The sequence below is a fragment of the Podarcis gaigeae genome (assembly GCF_964106915.1).
Source record: "Podarcis gaigeae genome assembly, chromosome: 3".
Classification (NCBI taxonomy): domain Eukaryota; kingdom Metazoa; phylum Chordata; class Lepidosauria; order Squamata; family Lacertidae; genus Podarcis; species Podarcis gaigeae.
In genome coordinates, this window is record NC_139680.1 from 62,846,002 (window position 1) to 62,872,393 (window position 26,392).

At 41.9% G+C, this 26,392-nt stretch overlaps 1 protein-coding gene across 5 annotated transcripts in view; it reads right to left on the bottom strand.

Annotated features, from left to right (window-relative positions):
- Window positions 1-26,392, bottom strand: part of HIVEP2 (HIVEP zinc finger 2) — a 135,679-nt gene that overhangs the window by 42,831 nt on the left and 66,456 nt on the right. For all 5 annotated transcript variants that reach the window (XM_083731580.1, XM_083731583.1, XM_083731579.1 and 2 more), the window contains one exon: window positions 243-338. The gene's annotated coding sequence lies outside the window, so the exon portion shown is untranslated. The remainder of the gene's footprint in view (window positions 1-242; window positions 339-26,392) is intronic.

The following is a 26,392-nucleotide window of genomic DNA, read 5'->3' on the forward strand; positions in this document are numbered from 1 at the left end:
AGCGTAAGGCCAAGATACTGCATTAACAGCATTCAGAAGTGATGTGTTCTAGACAATAAGTTGTCTTAGTGTGACATGTACAAACAAAAACAGCAATTAGTGTATATACAGTCTCAATCTGCTCATGAATGAGTGTACCAAAGTAATGCATAACAGAAACATTGACACATAAAAGCAATGCCCTCTCATCATAGCTATGTTAGCATGCTGGAAATAACATACGGCAACTGTTAGTTTCTTACCTCTCTGTTGATGTCAGAGATGAAAGTGAATAATGGTCCGACGACTACTTGGTTCATTAATCCAGTTTAGAAATGGCTCTCCAGGATATTCTGCACCTATTTAAAACAACAATAATAAAAAAGGTTCAGAGGAGGTTGAGCAATATCATCCATTTTTTATCACAGTCTAATGTACACAATAGGGACGCGGGTGGTGCTGTGGGTTAAACCACAGAGCCTAGGACTTGCCGATCAGAAGGTTGGCGGTTTGAATCCCCACAACGGGGTGAGCTCCCGTTGCTTGGTCCCTGCTCCTGCCAACCTAGCAGTTCGAAAGCACGTCAAAGTGCAAGTAGATAAATAGGTACCGCTCTGACGGGAAGGTAAACGGAGTTTCCATGTGCTGCTCTGGTTCACCAGAAGCAGCTTAGTCATGCTCGCCGCATGACCCGGAAGCTGTACGCCGGTTCCCTCGGCCAATAAAGCGAGATGAGCGCCGCAACCCCAGAGTCGGTCACGACTGGACCTAATGGTCAGGGGTCCCTTTACCTTTACCTTAATGTACAAAATACTGTTGAGGACTGTACAGAGTTTGCTTTAGAGTTCCTGAGTAAATTGTTTTTAAGTTAATAAATAGAAACCACCACTTCTTAAGCAAATTCCACTTCTTAGCTTACTTTCTGTACTCATGTACACTTATCTGAATACAAAATATACACAAATCAGGTCTGTTTGAAGGAGCACATGTGTAGACATAGATACTTCTCCCTTTATGAGGCAGGAGTAGGGGGGAAATTCCTTTTTTGGTTTTTATTTTAAATAGGGCAGGGAGAGCAATTTATATGTGTGTGCAGGTCAAAGCTGGCAGGCTCTTTTGGCTACACAAAGCAATAAGTGTCCCTAAGTTAACAATACATATGCAAAACATGCTGCGGGAAAGGTACCAAAATGTGGTGTTAGCACCAGTAAAGAATGCAATCTCTGTCACCAGCCATGGTACCATGAGCCGCCACAAGACTGTGGCCTTTCCAAAGCAGTAACTGCACAACCAGCTATTATCAGTTGTCCAAGGGCACTGGCTGTTTTAGAGTTATTTATAGAATGTTTTGGTAAAGGATTTTCTCTCCCCCCCCCCCCTTCTTTCCTTCCATTTAAAAAAGTGCAATTGCTGAAAGAAACATACCCCTCACACACCCCTCAGAGACTAAGGGAGATGGCTACACATAAAACTAAATAAATAATTAAGGGACACATATGAAATAAACTTGTTCATTCCCCCCTCCACCCACAAAGCATATAATTTTAACAATGCGCATGTGCAGATTTCAAATTGTGATATAAACATTTTCCCTAGGCTTGGGCTCTTACACCATTCTAACTATGGTTTTAATAACAATTTCTTTTTATAAAAATAAAAATAAAAATTAACTGTTGCCAACTGGAAAATGTGCTTTCGAAAATCTGGGATCCCTCATTTTGTATGCGTGTCTCACAGTCTTTTGTTCTTAAAATGGCTCCTTTTGCACTGCATTAATTGCCTTCCAAGAAGTTGTGGCAGCATCTTGCAAATTTACATTCCTGGTGCTTTAAGCTCACAAAAAACTCCAAATGCATTTTCAGGGCAGTTATTCCAAATTGTTTTGCAACAAATGGCACCTTCATGTTTTATGGATGTACCAGATATGCACTGAGGTTTTAATATCTATGAAATATTTCTAACCTTCTTTTCCACTCATATTTCTCATACATGTTGAATTCAGTAAGTAGGTAATAATCAACAAAACAACACCAGATGAGCAAACTTGAACCCAGGGTATGCTGCCCAGGAGCCTAAAAGCTGCTTGCAATTTACATACAGTACTTCCAATTAATGTGCTTTTAAATTTCAGATAGAATTACCTTCTCTTTAGGAACAACACTTGCAAGAAATTTAGTGTCTTGGGTTAAAAAATTTCATGTCAGCCCTCACCAAACTAATTGGCCACATCTCAGCTCAACTATCTGTCCTAGGAAATAGATTATGGGGAAGCGATGCAAGAGGGTAGAAAATATAGCATCTATTGCTGTTTCTAAATTAAGGCAATTTAATCTCCTCCCTCCATGCTTTCCATTAAATCTGAGAAAAGGGATGGTTTTTTTAGGTATATTGCTAAGTTAGAATCCTCAAAGGTAGGCAGGAACAAGATATATTGAATTCTGCTGTGCAGATGCAATGGAACAAAAGGAATCCTGTATTATACACACAGACTTAAGAAACCCACATTATATTTTAAGGAAACAAAGCTTCTAGACCTCATAAAGCTTGCTTATGTGATACATCCTCTAATGGTCCCTTTGAGCATCTCATTGTATTATTTGTTTACACATTCAGAGGTAGAATCTGAAAGCAGGTTCAGGAAGGAAAACGGACCCCAAACACACATTGACTGTTGATACATTTCTGGTACAATGACAGTTTTCTGCCACGTTTTGCCGTTGGAAGGACACATCACAGTTCAGTCACAGCTACAATGATTTCAAATTCATAGCTATTGAAAAAAATTAAATGTGCATCAGGGAAGACCAACCAAGAGATTATGGAGAAGGAGCTTGTTGATTTTGAAGCTGTTGGGGGGGGGGGTCTTCCTGGATACATATACATTTTTTTTCTGGAATCAATGAAGAAGAGGTTACATGTGCAATTTTAAAGGGACATCTTGCTTTATTCTGAAGCTGGTTTTTTTCTTTTCATTGTCCCTGGTAAACAAGTGAGGATTATTATTATTTTTGTCAATTTGAAATCATTGTAGCTGTGACTGAACTGTGATGTGTCCTTCCAACGGCAAAACGTGGCAGAAAACTCATGTGCTTTCTATAACTCGGGTTTCATTTTATGCAAAAATGATACTGTTGTTTTCTTAGTATGTAAACATTTTTTAGAAATTACCCTGTTAATGTGAATGTAAATAAACTCCATACTTAGTTGATCCATATTGCTGGGGATGGACCATTATGGTTCAGAGAGTGTGGCCTACATGAACCCCTGCATGAACTGATGGAAGACCTACACTGATGTAACAGGTTTACAACTCATGAAACTTGAGGTCACTGCCTGGTTTAGGGTTGGCACTGAAGAAGAACAGGGCTCTTGTGAGAGGCAGAAATTAAACTAGTGAAGCCTTTTCTGACACAGAAATGTGATTCTGGAGAAAGTTTCAGCTGGTCACCTTGAGCTTAGGGCGAGTGTGTGGGCTCTTGGAGAGATCACAGCTGCTGTGCTCCTTCTTAAGTCCTCTTCCTGCTGCACTGCTGTGAGCTAAGTCATGACTGGACTGGACTTGCCATGTCATTCAAATCTAGGCTCACGGTTTGCCCCACCCCAGACAAAACCACGAGCTGCGACCAAGTTTTGTTCTTCGGTTTACATTTTGTGGTTTGGCTGGAGCGAAACAAACCACAAGCCCCAGTTTGTACAGCAGGTTAAGCCAAACCATTGCTTAGCTCACAGCAGCACAGTCATAGGAGGAGCGGGGAAGAATTGCAACGATTGTGATCTCTTCTCCAGGAAGCCTTGCATTAAGGCTGAGCTGCGGTTTGGCTTAGTGTTAACATACTGTTATGGGCTACCCCAATCTCTGCTGAGAGTGCAAGATTCCAGGCCTCTTGGTGCTTAACCAGGGTTTGTGTTTCCTTTGGATAAATGAGGCATAGCAGAGACTGTACTGTAGTGTCTTAAGCGATATGGTTTTATTTATACATATATGCACCTGAGCCTTGATGGAGGGAGTATGGAGCATTACACACCAAGACTGTCTCTTGTCGCTTCTTCCATAGTTTCAGCAAGCTTGAGTCCAGAGTAGAAGCCAGCCATGCCCCCTGGTCTCTGGGCACAACCTCTCCCAGCCAGTCTGCATGGAGTCCTGTCCTCCCTCCCTTTCTTCTTGTTCTTTTCAAAAACCTCCTGCAAAAGGACACTTTCTTCCTGTGGGGACATCATGCCCACTGTAACCCTGGCAACCTCCCCTTCCCAATTTTCCTGTCTCTGTCCGTTACTCAGAGCCAGGGGAATGACAGTATTTGCATTTTCAATTGCTCTCAATGGCCCAGTTATCTGATCTGTTTCTTAATGGCACCTCTATTAGCTGATCTCCTGAAAAGGAATACAGGTGTAGCCTTGATTTGTTTCTTACACTGTGCCTGGCATCTTCCCATAAAATATTAGCTAAATTATAACATTGACTAAATTAAGAATTTAGGGGGATCTGCCCCTCCAAACCCATAACAATACAAACTGTGTCACCATGTATGACCCCCAAATTATTTTGGGGGCCCTCCACCACCTCTGCAAAAGCGGATACAAAGCTGCATAGGCAATGTTTTGTAAGACTGTGCACACTTCTGTCTCTCCATATAGTGTCCTGGAGCAGAAAATCCTGTTGTTGACACCCCTGCCTCCAGTTTCTTTGCCCCCACTCCCAGTGTTGATGAGATGGAAGTTAGGTGCACAGTCTGTCAGAAGACCTCTCATTTTTATGCAAACTGGCTGCCCGTACTGTACATGCATTTACATTTGCAGTAGTTCTGCTGCTTCCACATGAATACCGGCCACAAGCCATGGGAAAGACTGTGGGCTCATTGCTCTGCTTTCATCAAAAGAGTTAAATGCATAAAAGTATGCAGACAAGAGACCAGATTAGAAAAGGGATTCCCACCATCATGCAGAATGCAGATGTGGTTTTGAAGGAATACAGTGTCGAAATGTAAAGGATAAAACAGGTCTGGAACCCATTTACAACTGGAGGATTCTGAGTATTATTCCCCCTCTCTCCCTTCAGTGTTTGCTATCTGCAGCAAGAACAAACCGACAAATGCGTTACTAATCAGTAATGTAAACAGTGGTCTCTACAAGCATTTGGGCATATAAGAAAACATATGTTTTGGCTTCAGAACCCTTGCATTTTATCACTTCATTATGTAATTTTCTAAGAACATGTATTTTGTAATGGAGGCAAAGAAACAACAGCACCAGCACATAACTGGAACCCCCAGACTATTATTGGCTAGACTTAGTGCATGCTAGTCCCACCTCAGGAAGTTGTGGTGCAGGCAAAGGGTGGCATTGCTAAAAATAAAATGATAAAGGACTGGTAAGCACACGGTGGGTCTAAGGTCCCCAGTTCTAATTGGGCCCACTGTGATGAATATTCATATAACATTCATTTTTTTTATTCATATGTCTGGGAGGCTTTGGAATTAAGGTAAAGTACTAATGCAATGAGAAAATGCCATAAAAAATGACAGTGGGGGTTATTAAGACAGTCTCCTGTCTAGTTGTGTCACTAAATAATAATCTCCTATACAATTTCATTTTCTTTTTTATGTTAAATTTGAGGGATTGTCAAATACACCTCATTGTTTTGCTTTGTTTTAAATAAATGAGGCCTATTTTATCCCAGTCTCAGATAAGGCAAATGTTGTTTTTTTTAATTAAAAAAGGTTAATTTTTGCTTTCTTTTGAGTCTCTTTGCTCCTTTTTCTGTAAAGCTAGTGTTAAAAATGTATGGTATATATTTTCTTTTTCTTTTATGTTTTTCTTGTTTGGAATAATAAATAAAATTATTTTTAAAAATAAAAAATGTTTATATAAAACTACCTCAAGGCATTGAAATATGGCAAGCAATAAATTCTAAGTTCCATTATGTGAAAATTTAAAAAGTACTCCAAAACCTCCAATTACAATATAATCTTCGAATAGTTTTACAAGGTGGAACAAGTTGTGGGTGAGAACCACAGAAAGCCTGTATAAACATAAATCCAAACGATTGGGGTCTCATTGATTTTAGTGGCAGTTAAGTGTACTACATATCCTTTGGGTCACCCTCCTGTGGGAAGCCAGGGCCTGAGGGAATAGCCCTGAACACAGAGGTGGAAACGTTACCATGGTGACAGAGAAGCAAAATATTCCATGGCTCGAGAGAGGGGAGTCTCATGGGGATTTGTGGGAGAGAAAAGAAGGTGCAGGTTAGCATTAGTGGAGGCAGGCCAAGGTGGAATCCCAGAAAGATACCCTCAGTCACTTTCTGCCTCAGTTCAAGCTCTTGGGCCTCACCTGTGAGGGTACCCAGCCCCTGCTGTGTCATTACCTAGATGAGTAGATATCTGAGCATTCTCATCAATCAATTGCTTTTAAGAAATGAGTTTCAGTCCTGCAAACTAAGGGTCAGAATACTGCGAACACTCAAAAGTGGTGTCACAGTGCATAATGTGTCAGCTTTTGTTTTATACAATGGGAACTTATTTCTCTCCCTAACACCCCTCCTTAAAACAACAACAACAACACCACTTCAGATGGACCAAAATGAAGCAGCCAGATTACTGACTTGGGCTCACTTTTAGAACTCAAACAGCCACTGTTCTAAAGCAGCTGAATTGTCAAGACAGTTTGTTCCCAGGCCTAACCCAAGACGCTCACATTAGTGTTTAAAGCGCTAAAAAAATAGGTCCCAAATACCTGGAAGACTGCTTGCTTCCCTACAAGACTTCTCAGATGCCAAGATCAGCAGAGGGGGCCCTCAGATGTTTGGTGTGGTTGGGTGGGCGGCCTGGGAATTCTTCAAGGTTGTGGCATTCACTACCCACAAGGTGCGTCTGACGTTGTCATTTTAGTTTCCACTATATCATGACACTTGAGAGATATGTTTCATTCTATTTCTGTGACTAATTTGCTTTAACTGTTTTTCATATTGAATGTTTAATTGTTGCAACCCACCCTGGGATCTGATGATGAAAGGTGAGAAATACATTAAATTAATAATAACAATAACATAATGGGAAGTTTATCACTTTACCAACCATGGAGATACTAATTACGAGGGCCACAGAGATGCTTCAAAAAAAAATATGGCACCACCATGCCATTGTTCTCTTCCTCTCTCATAACATATAGTAATTATTGATCTGTGCAATGAGCTCACTGCGTACATTGCCCTGCCCTCACCAATGGCAGCCATTGATGTGGAAAGGGAAAATGTGTAACATTGATATCACGTCACAACTAAGTATTCTTATATTTTAACAGAGAGAGAGAGAACTCAACACAGGGATACCATTTACAATTGTATCCCTGTGCCAACTGTAACATGCAATTCTAGAGATACACCTCTTTTGTGTGCTGGTTCCTTCAGCTACTTGCAAATAGCAGGGATGTGACCCAGGAATGCCAGCAGTAAAGAAAGAACTAGATGTAATGCTTCTGAATATGCTTTCTCATGAGAAACTGGTCATTGTAGAAGACCAGGTGATTCCTGTTAAACCATGTTTACAAAACTGATTGGCATGGTATATTACATGGCTGGACACTGTCTATTTCACAGGTGGAGAACCTCAGAGCCTGGAGACTGGATGCGGCCCTTCAGACCTCACCACCTGGCCCTCGGACCACTCCCCTGGCCATGCCTCCTTTTCAGAACACATTCTTGCTTCCTATGCCACACCCACCAATACTCCTCAAGTGCTTTTGTCTAGCTAGAATGTATTCTTGAACTTTGACATGCCTCTTGGTTGCCTGGATGGAGAAAGGTGTATGTTTAGAAACCATGATTTTTGCTGAAGCATAGACACCTTCCTTGCTCCACCTACTTTTTGCCTCTGGCCCTGCCTACCACTAACATGCAGCCCTGGGAAGACCATTCGGAAAGAAATGCAGCTTTTGGCCTGAAACAAGCTTCCCACCCCTGTGCTACTTGCACAAAGAATTTGCATTGCCATTTATAAAGTAACCCATCCGTCTGCAGAAAATAACAAATCAGTCATACTGCTTTCCATTCTATGTCAGAAAATCCATTACAGCTCAAAACAGGAACACACTATTTTCACTAAACAAGTTCGTTTAACCTAAGGTACCACCTTAACTATTCTGGATTTTATTTAGATCAACAGGCAGCACAATCATAGCACTACACTGCCGGGTTCAGCAATGCAAACAGCAGCCAGTTGCTCCTGTAAGGATAAGGGTAATGTTATGTATTGAAGTTCTCACCCTGGCCACCAGGAGTATTGTGTATGTAGTTTTCACTCAGGTCCACGTCAGTTATTTTAGGCGGGAAACCCTGGGTTGTTGTTGCTACAATATTGACAGGCAGCTGCCCATAAAAGCAGGCCGGCTGAGCTGTTTGCTCTTCAGTTTTCTGTTCCAGCTTACAAAATAAAGAGCTGCTTTGGAGAAATCGCTGTGTCGTCTGCCATGTCTACCCATTATTCAACACTGGCGACGAGAATGGGATCGGTGGACATCAGAGCACAGCCAGACGCGGCCACCCTCTGAGATGAGCTGAATCACGGAGCTGAAACACTGAGCGAAATCACAGAGCAGAACCAATTCAGAGCTGACTGTTCTGGCTAGAGCACGGTGTACCATCCATCGCCTCCACGTCGGCATCGGAACCATGGCTTCCCCCGTGCCTCTACCGCCGTTTGCCCCAGCCTCTGAATCCTGGGACTCCTACCTCGCTCGGTTTGACTGCTACCTCCAAGCAAATGAGCTGACAAGAGGGTCTGTAGAGCAGAAGCGGGGCCTCTCCTCAGCCTTTGTGGCCCTGAAGTGTTCGCGACGGCCCAAGCATTGGTTGCGCCTCTAGCAGTCCAGGCAGCACCTTGGGACACGATTCAAGAGAAGCTCCGCAACCACTATGCCCCAAAGCCATCCAAGATAACTGCCTGCCATGCGTTCTACCACCAGAACCAGGCAGAGGGGGAGTCAATCAACAACTACACCACCGCCCTCTGACAGGCTGTAATGCACTGCGAGTTCCGAGACTTAGATGATGCCCTGATGGATCAAATCGTCTGTGGGGTCCGGGACATCCGTCTGCAACGGCATCTCCTCGCCACGCCAGACCTCACGCTGCAGAAAGCCACTGAGGAGGCCGTGGCCTCAGAAGCTGTTGAACTCTCCGCCCAGGAAATCCACAAGGCCAGTAGACCATATTTAAAGGACTATGTTGTTGGACATGTAACACTGTTGGTCTAATGGAAGTATGTGAAATGTAACCGATATGCTTTGTGCCTAATTGAACCATTACGTGTAGTGCTGTATATAAGGAAACCATTATGATTGTAACTAACGCCTTATCTCGGTGGGGAGGGGTGTTATGTATTGAAGTTCTCACCCTGGCCACCAGGAGTATTGTGTATGTAGTTTTCACTCAGGTCCACGTCAGTTATTTTAGGCGGGAAACCCTGGGTTGTTGTTGCTACAATGTTGACAGGCAGCTGCCTATAAAAGCAGGCCGGCTGAGCTGTTTGCTGTTCAGTTTTCTGTTCCAGCTTACAAAATAAAGAGCTGCTTTGGAGAAATCGCTGTGTCGTCTGCCATGTCTACCCATTATTCAACAGGTAAAGCACCAGCAAAGCAGCACCAATGGTGGTGCTGGGGCCAGTTTCAACCACCAGAGAGTCCCTGGGGCTAATGCTTTGAACCATCCACTCCATCCTGTTTACTGCTTTGCTTCTGCAGTCTCTCCTGGCATCATACTGTGAGATCCTTGCTAATGACAGGGCTCAGTACAGAAGATGCTGCTTACATTCAATTGCCTGTACGTTCATCCATAATCTTTTATTGACGTATTTGTTTTGAAATAAAATAGCTCATTGAAAACAAACTTCTAAACAGCTGGTTCGAACTGCATTAAATGCAAATCTCCTACAAACTCCCTATAAATAAAACCATTTTTCTGTCTGTCCAGAAGACCATTTTTATACTGCTCTTCATAAAGCCAGTTCTTTTATTCTAGCCAGGGGCTAAATTAGAAAGTGCACATCCTCCTAACCACAAACCTCAGTGCAAATAGCAATTTAGACACCACCAGCTGGAATTCATGCCCTAGCTAGCCAGGCTTGATGTGCAAAAACAGCAGGATGGCTGGTGCTATATCCACATGTTGAAAGGAAGGTGGAGCAACACCAAAGAGCAAAACACATAGGGGCAGAGGCAAAGCTTCAAACTGGTAGCCCCCAAATAATGATTTCCCCCCTACATGCAAATTGTTCATTCTGTTTGGATACAAAAAAAAGTATTCAGGAACACTGTAAATTGAAAACATACATAAAACAATCATTAAAGTGAAAATAAAATGCTAAAGCAAATCAATGAATAATGTCTGGCCCCAGACAATGTTCCTCATGCAACTCAAAACGCCAATAAATAATCCTGTATCATCGTATGTGGAACAGGAAAAACATGTAATATGGTGACATCATAGGATGGGCAAAGTATTTCTGTAAATTGCAGGAGGAGAAAGAAGATGAACACACAGCAGCAGCTGCCACAAGACCTGGGCTAGAGTAAGGAGCAGTTGCCATCTCAACCCTGCAGTTCTTTCTGCCACTATGACACGATAGGAGTCAAGTCACTATGACAAGTAAAAGATAACACTTTGATGCCACAGATGTGGGTTAACATGCCATCTCTGCCACAGTGACCTCAGGCTCAAACTCATTTTTCCACACTGCTGAACAGGAATAACAACCTACCAGGGCTGTTAAAGAGTAAAAACAATGAAAGGTGAACACAATAGAGACCATTAAGTACTTTGCAAATTCAAAGCACTGCAAGAACTTGCCACCGAAAAACTTCCAGCTTGCCTTCTGAGGACAGGGAAGCTAGAAATGTGCCATACAACTGAAAGACAAAATTGGAAATAAATATACAGAAGCCTTTGGAGCTGTCAACAGGAAAAGCTGTGGAGCACCAGGTGCCTTAGATGTTCCTAACAACCACTTAGAATGGCAAAAAGTATCTCCCAGGAAAGGCACTCTGTGGGAGCTTGAGCCCACTGCAAAATAGCTGGCAGAAGCACTAGATCTCCACAGTCAGAACAAATGCTAACCTGCCCTGAGAAGCTGGCGATCAGCCAGAAAGAGAGATGCCCAGGAACAAGAGAAATCTGTCACCATGGAAAACCTGCAAATTCCTCCAAGCTGGCCTTCTCTCCCTACCCCCCGGATGTTTGCGTTGCTAGGCACAGAAATTGTTATCTGAAAATAAAATAGAGACTTTCTATCTTTGCATATCACTGCCTACCCTTTGTTCCCTATGCAGCTAAAATATGTTTGTATCAAACTTTTAAAAGCCGTCTTATGTGCAGAATTCAGCCTGGGCACAATCAAAACACACTTTGTGCCAAATGCATCAGACAAGGCTCCTGTGTACAGACACATTACTGCACTGAGGTTTCATTAACAGTTGGGAAACGAACCCTGTGACCTGTATTTTTGCAGAAGGGTGAATGCAAATGCCTGCCACACCTGGCCATTTAAGCCCAGCTAAGTGGAGGAAGGATGACCATATTTTTTTTGGAAATTTTATGTAGCTGATGGAATGGATGGGGGTGGGAGTAAGCAGAAACAACTTTAAATTTGCGAGTTAAGACCAAATGTTTAACAAAAGGCTTTCTTTCCAAACAGAAAAGTCTAAAGAGATGGAATGTGCTTCTGCACATCATGGCTGAATGTGAGAAACAACAGTATGCGAGTCATGAACAAATACATAAAAATCTAGAAGCAGCCTTCACTACTCTCTTTGCATAAAGACGCACTATTATTATCATTGTTGTTGTTTATTAAGTTTATATCCTGCCCTTTCTTCCTAAGGAGCCAAGGAGGTATGTATAAAGATTAGCTTCCAGGTCACATTCTGGTTTTTCTGATTGACTTATAAACCCCCAGGTTTATATTGCGAACAGGTTACCTAAAAGTCTGCTTCCCCATTCACAGAGCTGTTCACCCACTTAGGTAATTGTGGCAATCCTTTTAGTGTTGCAGGAAAGTGACCCAGAAGCAAGCGTTTCCATGGTGGTCCCTGAAGTCTGAATCTACAGAGTTCCCTCTGTGATTCACAAGGCACCATCAATCATCTGTTACGGGCTGCTCCTGAAAACTCCCCTCCCCCCACCCTCAAACCTTTCCCGGCCTCTAATGTTGGACTTTTCAAATGTCTTTATCTTTGTACTTCTGCCAAAGGTGGCTCACAACACAAACCTGAAAAAACCCCTCAAAGGATTTTGCAAAGTGGTATTGAAACATTTATCCCTATTTTCACATCTCAGATGTAATTATCATGGAACCCAGCCACTCACTGCCTTTTGGCAATTTTTCACCTGCCATTTTTATCTTTCTCTGTACTTGTAGTCCTGAAATGAAAACCAAAGATGTGGATAATAGCTTTGCATTATATGAGACAGTCCAGCAGAGAAAGATAGGACAGACTCACAATATTGTTAGAAAAATGTTTATAAAATAGGAATGGTGTGCTGTACAGTGGTACCTCGGGTTAAGTACTTAATTCCTTCCAGAGGTCCGTTCTTGACCCAAAACTGTTCTTAACCTGAGGTACCACTTTACCTAATGGGGCCTCCCACTGCTACTGCTGCACCGCCGCCACACGATTTTTGTTCTCATCCTGAAGCAAAATTCTTAACCCGAGGTACTATCTCTGGGTTAGCGAAGTCTGTAACCTGAAGCGTATGTAACCCGAGGTACCACTGTATCATTCACATTTCAGTTTTATGACATTAAGAGGTGACATTAAGGCAAATGCCTCCATAGCTCTACATTCTTCAATAGCAGTGCCTTTATTCCAGCGTATTACCAAATATCATCACTGGTCCCTAGCTGTTTTTCTGCAGAGGCCACCTATAATTTATGAGGTTATTACCTATTGCATCTAAGCAGACAAAACAGCTTTAAGTCCAAGCCACTCTCTCCTATGGAAGTCATAAATCTCTTCTGCACAGTGGATACAATCCAGCAATATGTGCCTGCCATGTTGTCATATGTGCATTTCTGCTTGTCAAGTCAGAAGCACACCAGCTGCTTTTACATTCCTTTGAGTTTAAAAAAGCAACTTGTAGTTTAGCAGTGAGCTGCTGGAGAAAAGGAAAGATGAACTTGTCTATTACTTGTCTATGAGTACACCTCTGTTGATTGAGGGCAGAGTTTAAAACTGAGGTGTACATCATTAATTTAAGGTATACAGGGTGAAGCACAAAGTGTTAATATGTGTTGTGCATGTGAACACACACACACAATCAAATATAATTTCTAATAAAATCATAAATTTTTATTTAAAATGTTCATCCCATATTTCTTACAACAATGAATACCAAAGTGTCTAGCAGCATATTTTTAGCTACACACATCATTAAAAGTAATAATGCAACAAGTAAAAGTAAGGGGTGAACAATATTAGGAAATATTGTCTTTTTGTTGTTATAAGCAACAATATGACACTAAAATCTCAGCAACAGCTAAAAACCAAAGAACAATGAAACTAGTTCTTCATGCTTAAAGGCACTTTGGGCTTATATGCTTCAAGCCTATAACTAGAGGGACTTTTAAAATAGGTTTCTGACATGGCTTTTAAATTGGCTCTTCTAAGGGGAGGAGTAAATAATTCCCACATGGTATGATTTAGGAGTTCTTTGGATTTTGGACAACATGGCTAGGCTGTGTTTTACAAAGAATGCCATTGGTCCAAGCGCCAAAAAGTTATTTGGCTACGGATAATAGGACATTGTGGCATGTCTTGATTAATTATCCTTTTAGTTTATGCTCATTCTACTCACCAATTTAAACTTGTCATGTGTGGGTCTTTGTCCATACATGTCACCCTGGAGGAGGGAATGACTTCAGACTTTTGGTTTCTATCCAAGTTGGGATTGCCAAAACTTGGAACTTCTGAATCTTGGAAGTCCCAGTGCTTGAATTACAACATCTTGGCTAAGCAATCAGCTATAACGTCTGACTCTTAAAACTTTTGTGGCTAACGCTGAGGGTGGAAGGGTGTTTCAGGTAAAAAAATAAAAAGTTTTAAATGATCCTATTTTAAAGTATATCAGTATGATGGGTATTTATGCAAGGTTGGAGCAAGCAGGGCAGGTGAATAGCTTTCTTTTCGTCCAGTAACCCAGGGATTGCTGCTGCTGTGAGTGCTGGAAGAAAGACCAGCTCCCTGCTGCAAGCCCCATTTCCACCTGGCCTAAAGGGTAGGGCCCAGACTCATCTTGAACAGCTAAAAGGTTCCTGGGAGGCCAGAGGGACATTGCTGGAACAACTCTAGGGTTGGGGCAACTAGCTAAAATGTTTTACAGTTCTAATTTTGGTTCCTCTGTTTTGGTTTCGTTGGGTTGGTGTTGGTTAAAAGTTTAGTTAGGTTAGACGGTTATTTAATTTGGGTATAACTGCAAGCTGTTTATTGTTGTTGTTATTGTTGTTGTTTTCTATTGATTTATTCATTGCTTGTATAGGATATTTTGTTTTTTAATGTTTGATGTTTTGTTGTGTTTTTATATACAGTGGTACCTCAGGTTAAGTACTTAATTCGTTCCGGAGGGCCGTACTTAGCCTGAAACTGTTCTTAACCTGAAGCACCACTTTAGCTAATGGGGCCTCTTGCTGCTGCTGCGCCGCCGGAGCACAATTTCTGTTCTTATCCTGAAGCAAAGTTCTTAACCTGAAGCACTATTTCTGGGTTAGCAGAGTCTGTAACCTGAAGCGTATGTAACCTGAGGTACCACTATATGTTGTAAGCCGCCCAGAGTGGCTGGGGAAACCCAGCAGATGGGTGGGATATAAATTTTTGAAATGTTGTTGTTGTTGTTATATAAATTTTAAAAATGTTGTTGTTGTTGTTGTTATCCATTCAGATATGAAAAGGCAAATAAAAGTAGAATGCAGCTAAATTCTCCTCTATGTAGAATGAAATTTCTCCTGAGAAAGAGCACTTCCTTGAAATGCAGGAGGTCTTTTCTAAAGAAAAGAAATATACCTTGTGCCTTCAGTCTTGGGCTTTTGGGTCAGAAACATTTTCGTGGTGGCGCACGGTTTGAAGAGCTGCCAAATCACCCCTTCAACACAAGCATCACTGCTGCTTGCCTGAATGGGGTTGGGATGAGGCAGGTAGCGAGCGAGGTTGGGACTGATCAGGTACATTGCCTGTGCACCTACAAACCTCACCGACACCCAGCCCCAGTTCTTTCCAAGTTAGAAGCCGAAATACGGGCATTGGGAGGGCGTCTCCACCCCACCATACATGGCAATGCAAAAAGCTAGTCTGAAACAAAGTAGCTGCCAGCTTGTAAGCTTTTGAAAGGCAAGCTCTGTGCTGCAGTGGCCAAACAAAACACCCATAGGGATTAGAAGACCCCTCTGCCACCTCATACATTCAGTAGGATAAATGCAAAGAACCCACTCCACTGAATATTCTCCAAAATTCTTCTGCACACTGCAAAAATGGCAGGAAAAGAATTTCACAGGAAGCAAAGACTTTTGCAAAAGTAGGTACAGCATTCAGCACAACAATAGCATTATGCACAATTTGTGGTTCAGAAAAAGTGGTGAACTGTTGTAACTAAAAGCGCAAAGTCCAGATCCTCTCAGGTGTGTCAGGGGAGGAGAGGGGAGGAGCGTGCTGATTCAGGAGAAGGCTAGTCTCATCCAGGTAGAACTAAACCGTGGTCTAGTGTTATTCTAAACAAAGACTATGTCTTCATGGATTAGAAACCAGTAACATTTTTACAAGTTCTATTACTATCATTTTTTTAAGGTTGAGCATGGATGGATTCTATTTCTTTTTATATCCTTTTCATCTTGTTTTTCTTTTATCTCCAGCACATAAACAGCACTGTGAAGAAACATGGTTTAAAAGTGACATTTTCTAAGCTGAACAAAATCATTTGGTTCTTGGCCCATGGGATGACTCAACAATGTATATCTTAATATTCAAACCTCATATGTTCATCAGCCTAAGCAGGATATTTATTAACTGAAGGTTTCAAATTGGAACATGCCATGACAAAGACACATACATACCAATCAGTAAATTCATATTGTTAGTTTTAGCTCACTTCTCCAAACCATTAAGGTCATATTGAATCCTGATTCTATCTTCTGAGGTATTATTAGCTACCCATGAAACCATGTGATGGAAGCACAAACCAAAAAATGCATGCAGAAAACAAAACTGCCTACACAACTTTAGAGGGAAAGGTAAATTTAATGATAAGTCAAAAGGAATTGAATTAGAGAGCACCACAGGGACAACGTGAGATGATCAACTGACATGATGACCCCTCTACATGCTGCTCCTGAGTACTTAATAGTGTAAAGTCATCCTTTCTTGAGAAGCCCTTGACTAAGCAATTGATTTCCCTTCTTGATTTGGGAGAGACCAGATTTATTTTCTGTGTAAATTGATTACAACACAACCCTTTCATATGAACTACTTCATAAGAAAATAACTCTGACTCCTGCACGTCGTCACTGGCTGTGTTCTACCAATATGATTTTATAATTAGTCTGCTGCAAAAGCTCTGGACTATTGTTCTCTGAAATAATCAAAGGTGCTGCTGCGGCCTAAATTGACACACCACACCAAAGATGAGTATCTAAGGGGCGTGGCGGAAATCAGATGAGATGTGGACAAAGGAAGGCAAAGCTTGGACTAGAGGCAACTATTTCAGACTGACTTTAATCCTACAGAACTGTATGGAATGCAGGGCTATGTATTATGAGGGACACCTACGCAGACTCAAGTCCTGAGAATGTAGCTTCAGATAGCTGGAATGGGTTCATAACTGAAACAGAGCACCGTAGGAAGGACCTACCACACTGCTACGTTCAATATGTCGCTGAAGCTATGTCAATCCGTGTCTGTTACACCTTAACTTATCAGGGAAAAGAAACTAAAAAGCTCGCAGCAGAAAAGGCTCATTAGCATGTGTGTGTGTGTGTGTGTGTGTGTGTGTGAAGTGTATTTATCTCTTAAATAAAACAACATTACATTTATATATTAAGTAACTGAGATCTGCTTATCTAGCAATTAAGCACGAAGCTTGCCAACTACTAACTAGGGAAGAATCAAAAAGTACAAAGTTATGAGCTATTGTTTAGGGATCGGTATGTTACAGATAATTATGTTTAATTAATACAGAATTCTGGGAAGATGACAAATATAGATTAACAAACCAATATTCATTTGATGGAGGAAGCCCTAATCCCACCCCACCTCCTACAGGAAGGAAGAACTTGACTGTGTCAAGATAAGGTTATTTGTTTTATGAGTCAATTATCCAACCTTTTTTGAACCCTACAGAAAGAGGAATGTACCCAGCCACTCTATAGCATATAGGAGGGGTGTGTGCCTGCACTGAGTTTACTCCAAACTATGAAGCAAATTAGGGTGATTTGAGAAATGTTTCTGAATTGGACTATGCAGTTACAAAAGTGTATTGAGGTGGATTAGGAACTCCCTAACCTTTCACCCAGGGATGCAGGTGGCGCTGTGGGTTAAAGCCTCAGCGCCTAGGACTTGCCGATTGAAAGGTCGGCGGTTCGAATCCCTGCGGCGGGGTGCGCTCCCGCTGCTCGGTCCCAGCGCCTGCCAACCTAGCAGTTCGAAAGCACCTCCGGGTGCAAGTAGATAAATAGGGACCGCTTACCAGCGGGAAGGTAAACGGCGTTTCCGTGTGCAGCTCTGGCTCGCCAGATGCAGCTTTGTCACGCTGGCCACGTGACCCGGAAGTGTCTCCGGACAGCGCTGGCCCCTGGCCTCTTAAGTGAGATGGGCGCACAACCCCAGAGTCTGCCAAGACTGGCCCGTACGGGCAGGGGTACCTTTACCTTTACCTTAACCTTTCACCCAGCTCTGTGGCCTTGGTTGTCCAAAAAACCCACAACAGTTTTTTCTGTGTCTTCAGAGAAATGAAGCCAATCTGACTTGGGAAACATCCACATCTTGAGAGGGGAAGGGGAGGAGAGCTTTCATTTTTAACAGACAGGTCTAGCTTTAATCACAGTGAATTATTGAATTATTTTCTGAAATCACTCCATTCACATTGATTTGAGCTGTATCTTTTCACATGAATCTATGTGTTTCCCAATGGAAAGATCACGACTGTATCCCTAAAAACCCATCAGGGCAGATGCCAGTTCCTACCAATAACCTTTGGGGGTAACAGAATCTGAACTGAGAAGGTTATGTTTTCCATTCCCCAGCCATTCTTGAAGTACAAGTCAATGGAGAAGTCTCTCACTGAGAAAATGGGATGTATCCCCCAAAATCGGGGGGGGGGGGGTGTATGCGAGCGCACGCAGAAGCCTACCCCACAACTAAGGACCCTTGGAGCAACCAGATCCCCAAATCTTCCTGGGAATTGTGCTCTCCTCAGCTCCGTGGTTATCTATTCTTTTCTTGAAAGAAGAGTAACATTTGCCCTTGTGGAGAAACCACTGCAAATTTCATTCTGAAAATGGGCAAGCTTCATTTCCTCAGAAGGTGCATCCCACCTCCAAACTACCCAATCCAAATTCTGGCATATTTTTTTTTTTAAATCATGTTAAAAAAACCAAACAAACTGGAAAGGTACCCTGCACAAAATTCACTGGGTAAATGTGCCTATGATTACAGATGCCACTATTGAGGGACTGTGGCATCTGTAAATTCAATCTACTTCTGTGAAAAGGGGGGAGGAGTTATAGCTGTTGTAGGTTTCACATTATAATGAATAGGAAGAAAACAGTACTGCTTCGTTTTTAACAAATATCATGTGGTCCCAGATAACAAGTTGACATGAAAAGACACAGAATGGCTCAGAGCTGGCTGATTCCCCAAAACTACAGATATAAGTTGGATCTTGTGGCTGGTGTACACCCCTATTATATATCTATTTCCCCCTCACTTCTTCCATCTGTAGAAGGAATTTCTGAAGATGCTGAATGGAGGACCACTTCAAAGAGTCACCCTCCTCTCTGTCCTGCAGCACAGAATGTGCATCTGGCAAGAACTCCAAAGAGTCTTTTCATTGGTTGTGCCCAGACATTGGAACTCTACACTAAGGGAGGTTTTGGGTCAAGTGCACTATATCTCTGAATACCACTTGCTTAGAATCACAAGTGGGGAGGGTGCTGCTGCACTCATGTCCTGTTTGTGGGCTTCCCAGAAACATCTGGCTGGCCATTATGAGAACAGGATGCTAAGTTAGACCAGATGGGTGTTTGTTCTGATCCAGCAGGGCTCTTCTTAAGCTCTTACATCTTCCACCAATAGGTATAACTTTTTAGTTAAACAGATACAAGAACTAGTGTTTGCTGGTGCTCCTATGTTTTGATCTATTTTATTTCATTATGTTTTTAACTGACTGTCATTTAAAATGAATCTTTTGACAGAATTTTTTTTAATGGAAAAGCATATGCATACAGGCATATAATCAGGGGTTGCAAACCTATGCCAACCAGACCAACTTTTGTGGCTGCCACATATTTGCACTGCATCCAAGCACCTAGCACACAACCTATTATATTGGCTGGAATATAATGCTTCTGTTAAGCCTGATTTCAGGGGGTGGGGTGGCTCTGAGGAGAGGATCCTCTGGTTGCCAAGTAAGGCCATGGGTGCATGTTAGATTAAACAGCAGGAGGCTTGGAAGAAAACAAAAAACCTGGAAAGAAACAATTGATGGGAGTGGCACAATTATAATTAACACAGTCTGCATAGCCTACACAACATCAATCTGTCACCCGGAGATTACTTCAAGTGGATTAGATCTTCTGTTTAGATCTTGGAAAGGCACTGGCCAAAGATATTCACAATGCTTCCTACATGCCACAAAATGCCAACTTTCTCCACGAACTAGTAAATACTGCATGAACACCTAATCCCATTTACACTAATTTTTTACTGAAGGCTTTGGAAGGATTTCTCACCTATATATGTTATTGCACACAATAACATTCATTAGTATTGGTTGCCTTGATATGCCAAAGCCTCAGCTAATGTCCACGTTCCCTACTCAGAGCAAGCACTGCTGCATTTGAAAACAATTCTCCAGTTAGCTCTGCTTCTGTCATCACCCCTTCCTCTTCCTCTGTTTGTCTCCCCATCTGTCAAATTGCGAGTTCTGTGGGGCAGCAGTGTGTACACTGTTCTCATCCTAAGGTAAAGTTCTTAACCCGAGGTACTACTTCCAGGTTAGCGGAGTTTGTAACCCGAAGTGTTTGTAACCCAAGGTGTTTGTAACCCGAGGTACCACTGTACAGTGGTAACTCAGGTTACGAACTTAATTCTGTTCTTAACCCGAAACCATTCTTATCCTGAGGCGCGCTTTCACTATTGGGGCCTCCCACCGCCGCCACGCAATTTCCGTTCTCATCCTGGGGCAAAGTTCTCAACCCGAGGTACTACTTCCGGGTTAGTGGAATTTGCAACCCAAAGTGTTTGTAACCCGAAGCCTTTGTAACCCGAGGTACCACTGTATTGGAATGTTGTGCTTTTTACATTTAAGATTTCCCTCCTCAGCTGGGCCAGTCCTAACACTAGGGAGAATGAGATAGGCACCTCAGGCAGCTGATTTCAGGTGTGATGAAGGTAGCAAATTGTTAAGTACTTAATTCATTGTGTATTTTTACCACTGGGTAGGGAGAGAGGTGCATCTGTTAAAATGACTGCCTTTGGTACTCATCAGCTAGGACACAGTTCACTTTGAAATGATTACTGGATTAAATCGCTTGTCATCCCTGAGTACTATGCACTTTGACAGGGGTGGGGGTAGGCCTCGTTTCATGCTGCACCTCATGCAGCAAAGTGTCTTGGGCTAGCACTATGTCCTGTCATATGTCAACAGCTCAGGGAAATCCATGATCTGTTCTCATTAACTATAATTTGGAATGCCACACATTTTAATTGGGGCATGTGGCAAGTTCTAACACTTTGATTTGGTATCACAAAAGGGCATCAATAATTTCCACACAAAGAAAATGTGTCTGAATCTTACACCAGCTATTTTTGCAATGTGAGGGAGAGTCTTTTCCCATCTTACAGATGAACATTTTATCAAGGTCATTTATGCCATGTCCTTTAAAGAGGAACACTTTTAAAAGATGAAATTGGAAATTGTAGTATATGGCCTTCTTAAAAACAAAGAATATGGTGCTAATTGGGGATCATGCCATTGGAAAACATTTACCAATGATAGTAGGAATGATTTTAGAAAATTGACTTGCATTTGGCCTTTCCTTTACCTCCATCCTATGAAAAGTAATTAATTATATTACATGGCACTTTTTACATCTACCCTTCTCTTAGAACAACCTGAAAAGAGCTCTCTACATGAAGTTAAAATAGCTAAGAGGTACAAATATGAGAGATAGATAACAACTTTCTTGGTTTGAAGGATGTAACAGAGGAAATCTAAGTGTTCAACTCACTTATTAATAGGAATTTCCTGTGACTAAACGCATAAGCAGCTTGTTTTCAAAGTCCATAAAAATAAGCGAGACTTTATCTATATTTACTACCACAAAACTAGTGTATATGCCTGAATAATCAATGTGAAAAGAGAATATCTGTGTGATGCTAGCTCAAGAAGCTGAAAACATGCTTAGCGGTACCATGGCATGAACAATTTATTTGTGAAAGAGATAACTGCAGAGTATGACACAAACAGACAGGCGTTAAGCTGCCAAAATATAGCTTAGCCGAAAGGCTTATTGACCATTAAAATGCATTATATAACCCAACTTGCTTTATGTCATCTCTGAACTTCCACTAGTCTGATAGGCTTTACTCATCTTTTCCCCATGCTATTCTGAGTAAAAGGGGAAGTCGCCTTCCTTACACATCACATTGCTTTGGAGCATCTCTGAATGTAACAGAAATTTTATGTGCGCAAGAGTGTGAAGATGTCAGGGAGAAAGAACAAAATTACCATAATTATAGAGCTCAACAGCTGGCAATAAGGCTATAAGCTGCACATATGCCATGAAGTCATGATTCCAGTGAAATTAGCAGGATGTCCAACATCTGTTTCGATGGAAACACAATTTTAGCACGTGCACACACACACAGATACACACACACACACACACACACACACATCCTTACAGTCCTTATTTGTTTTAACAAAAAAAGTCCTTACTTATGGCTTGGAACTGCATGTGTACATATCTACTGCTGCTACATTGAAGTTGCTGCATGATTAACAAAAGTTTAAAGGGCTTTCATGAAATGTGTATTATTTCATTACCAGCAACGTGTATATCAGTCTAACTATGCAAAGTGCTTCCCAGTCCCAAACTTGGGCTCAACTGAAATCAACATGACTTAGTGGCTGCGGGCTTCAAATTAACCATATGTGCAACGGCTTCAATTTGCCGTGGGACGTGTGTGTTGAATCATAAGTAATAAACACTGTATATGGAATAGTGACTCTTGCTTCCATGGTGCTTCATTAATTGTGAATCCAACTCAGGCTGTCTCTGCAAATCCGGGATAACTGATTAAGCTACTGTAAATGGGAAACCTAATGGGGGAAACTATGCCATGTTGTTTTGATGAGGATGATGTTGTGTGGAAGTTGCAAAAAATGTTCATGCATGAACAGAACCAAGTCCACAACAAACTGGCACAAGGAAGCACACAAACATATTCCATGCTGATTTGTGGAAAGGAAAAATGCAAATGTCAAATTCCATTCCATGGGCAACGTTTGTCACTTATAATATTGGGCTTCACACACACACACACTTCAATCCTTTCTTCCAGGAGGTCTCCCACCAGACACTGATTATCAGCCCAGGCCCACGTACCTTCAGCAAGGTTGCTGCTTCATGTGTGTTCAGACCATGCCCTGGGACTTTGAGTAACAATAACGTTTTGCTGTGGTTATACACTTTATGCATTTATCATGAGCAATACCAATAAATTTGTGCAGCTGTGATGGTCAAATAGAAGACAAAGCAGCTTTCCTCAGGCCCTTCAAAGAGATATTACACTGGAGTCTCAAGCTTCATGTTTTACTTGAATAAACAGCCACATCCGGCTTACAGTTCATGAAGCAATTCTCACCTTGTTATTTCAACTTTCAGTTTTATAGCATCATGCAATGGTGCTGCCAACACAACAGCAACATTCAAAAACCTGCTAAAGCTTGTACAGTCAGAAGGCATTGCCTTTCAGAATGACTGCTATCGTTGAAGAAAATGTTAACCTTAAGTCCTTCCTTCTTGAAACCATTAGCTAAGATTAAGTCAGAGACACACATTATGGTTCTCTGCAAAACAATACATCATAACAGTCATGACCCCAAAGGCACTTTCAGGACCACACAGCACCACTGGTTTTGTTGCTGCTCTACTTCCAGGAGCAGAGGCTGCTTCACGGCATCTCAACTGGGAGACAGTTCCAGAAAAGAGAAGCTCAGAACAGAAATCATGATGCACACAAAGTTTAGCCAGAGGGTTTGGGTCTGCAACTAATTCTATACCCATAGGAATCAGAAAAAAAACCTTAACATTTTAATACTGCAGTTGTATTAAGATGCAATCCTAACAGAAACCTATTGGTTATGGGAGTAAACCTCAATAAACTCAATAGGACTAACTTCTGAATAGACATGGGGTGGTATTCAGAGTACAGTGGTATCTCTGGTTACATACTTAATTCGTTCCAGAGGTCCGTTCTTAACCTGACACTGTTCTTAACCTGAAGTGCCACTTTAGCTAATTGGGCCTCCCGCTGTTGCCGTGCCACCACCGCACAATTTCTGTTCTTATCCTGAAGCAGAGTTCTTAACCCGAGGTACTATTTCTGGGTTAGCGGAGTCTGTAACCTGAAGCCTATGTAACCTGAAGCATATGTAACCCGAGGTACCACTGTAGTCCCATCAAAATTAATGGACCTAACTTAGTCATGTTCATTAATTTCAGCAGGTTTATTCTGAGTAAAACTTAGGGTAACACTATCCACTGTTAGGATGGTACTGTTAATCAAACATCATCTCAGTAAGAAATTCCATTCTGAGGAATTTCTAGCAAGCAGAATTGGAAGACAAAGCCCTACTCCTGATTTAACTTTAATGCTGTTGTGGGGAACTCCCCTTTCACCAGAGTTTATGAGCTCACACTTAACAGTGTTTTTAAAATTATAAAGAAAGTTCCACTGAACTCGATGGCACGAATATCTGAGCATATAGTGCTGTTAGACTGTAACTTTCCCACAATTTTTGCTCCTTCTTGTCTTTTTATATGTATTCTGCATTTCATGCCAAACACACTACCATAATAATTTCTCACAAATTTCATTTCATTAATTGTATCAGTAATATATTTTTAAGTCATAATTTTAGGTATCTGAAGAAGTGTGCATGCACATGAAAGCTTATACCCAGAAGAAACTTAGTTGGTCTCTAAGGTGCTACTGGACAATTTTATTTATTTTTTATTTTTAAGTCATGTTATTAAGAAGGAGGGCTCAGCAGTGACAGAAAGACCTTTTGTCATGGCAGTTTCATTCCCTTCCGATTTTACTTCATTTGAACGTTCTGCATAATTAATGTTGCGCTATTTAATAAATACTTATGAAACTACTACTTCTCTGCTCTTTCAGTTTAATTAGGTGATTGACTTCAGGAATGGCATAAATTAGAATGACAATTTAATTACCTTTTTAATGTGCTCAGTTAAAAGATTTATAAACACGAGCAACACTGAAAATTAAAAAGTATGGCAAAATTAACCAGAGTTAAAACTTATTTAATACAATGCATTTTAGAAACATCAATGACACCTATGTCAATTAAGGCATAGACCATTCATGATCAAAGTGCTAAAAAAGAATCCTGCATTATCTACCAGAATCTATATTGTACCTTTTAAATCATACATTCACATGCGCAAGCTTATTGTGCTTTGACGGTCATTCGCCATCAAACTATCCCAAAGCTAGAGGAAGGCACTTCGCATCACTCAATGCCATCTCAAACACAATACCTTTCAGTAACTTGGATCCAGAGATGACTCACTTGTGCATGTATGAAAAGGAACTTCCACTTCTGCAATAGTGGCCTAGTTCACCCCCCCATCCCATTGCAGACCCCTGTGCCCCTTCACACATCATTCCAGAGGGCCCCTTAACCTCAAGAGTAGGGTATGGGGAGCTGTGGTGCAGGGCAGGGGGAGACAGAAAAGCCTGGCTGTATGAGCAGGCTCATGCTCACCTTGTTCTGGATCCAACTCAAAGAATTAAGTTTGCACGCTAGAGCCCAGCTCACATACACAAATATACTGTTCGCTTACACTCATATCTGGAACACGTGGCTATATTATGCCCATTGCTCCCACTCCTATCCTCCATGAAATCAGCAGAACTGATGAGCCGTCACACAGATATGCTTAATACCTTGATTCTGAGCGTGGCATCACTACGGCCCAGTTTGCATGTCATGGTAAGCCACAGTCTAAACCAGCCTTGTTGTACCAAACACTCAGGCTCTCCTCCTGGTTGGTTTGGGAAGAAAGCAACCACGAGCTATGCTAGCATTCTCGTTTCTTTCTTCCTGGCTTGGAAACTGCAGGAGTGGGGTGGGTGCAATATGAGCAGAATGCAGCAGCAGGCTGCCTGTTCATGGGAAACCATCGTTTGCTCAGACTAGGACTTACTCTAACATGTGAACCAGGTGGTCATGTAGTCAGTGTCCTGGTTCACTTTCTTCAAGCATCTGCTCTGCATGCAGGTTATTTCCTCCATTTGGACTGTGGCACAGTTGTAGTCTACGTTGCGTTGATCTGTTGGGGCTTGCTATCATATGCGTATTCTATGGCTTGGTGACAGATGACTTGCAAAGGCACTTGAAGCAAAGGGGTAGAGGCACCAGGGTTCAAAGGTTGTCCATGAGGCTGTCTCCTCCAAACCATGCCCACCTGCCCCCACATCTGACAACATATAGGATGTCAGATGTGGAGCAGCAGGAGATGCCTCAAAGTGCGTGTTAGCAAGTTAAAGCAGGCTTCGGCTCTACTGTTCATCAGCTGATTGGGTGGTAAAGCCACAGTTTGCTTTGGCAGCCCACCTGTCAAATTTGCCTCACAGAACCAAAGTTTCCCCAGCCTTGCTGTACACCTTAGGTGGGTATCGGTGTAAAGGGCATGGCAAGGTGGGTGGGTCCTGTAACACCTCCGCTATTTCAAGGCACACAACACTTTCCCTCCAATTCTCTCACACAGCCCACTGCATTCTCACATTGAGTGCTTTGACTTTTAAACACCCCACTGTAACTATTCAATAATGTGTATCTCCACTCATTGTTATGCAATTCATATATACCCTAAGCCCAACAACACAGAGGGGAAAAGTACAACAGAAG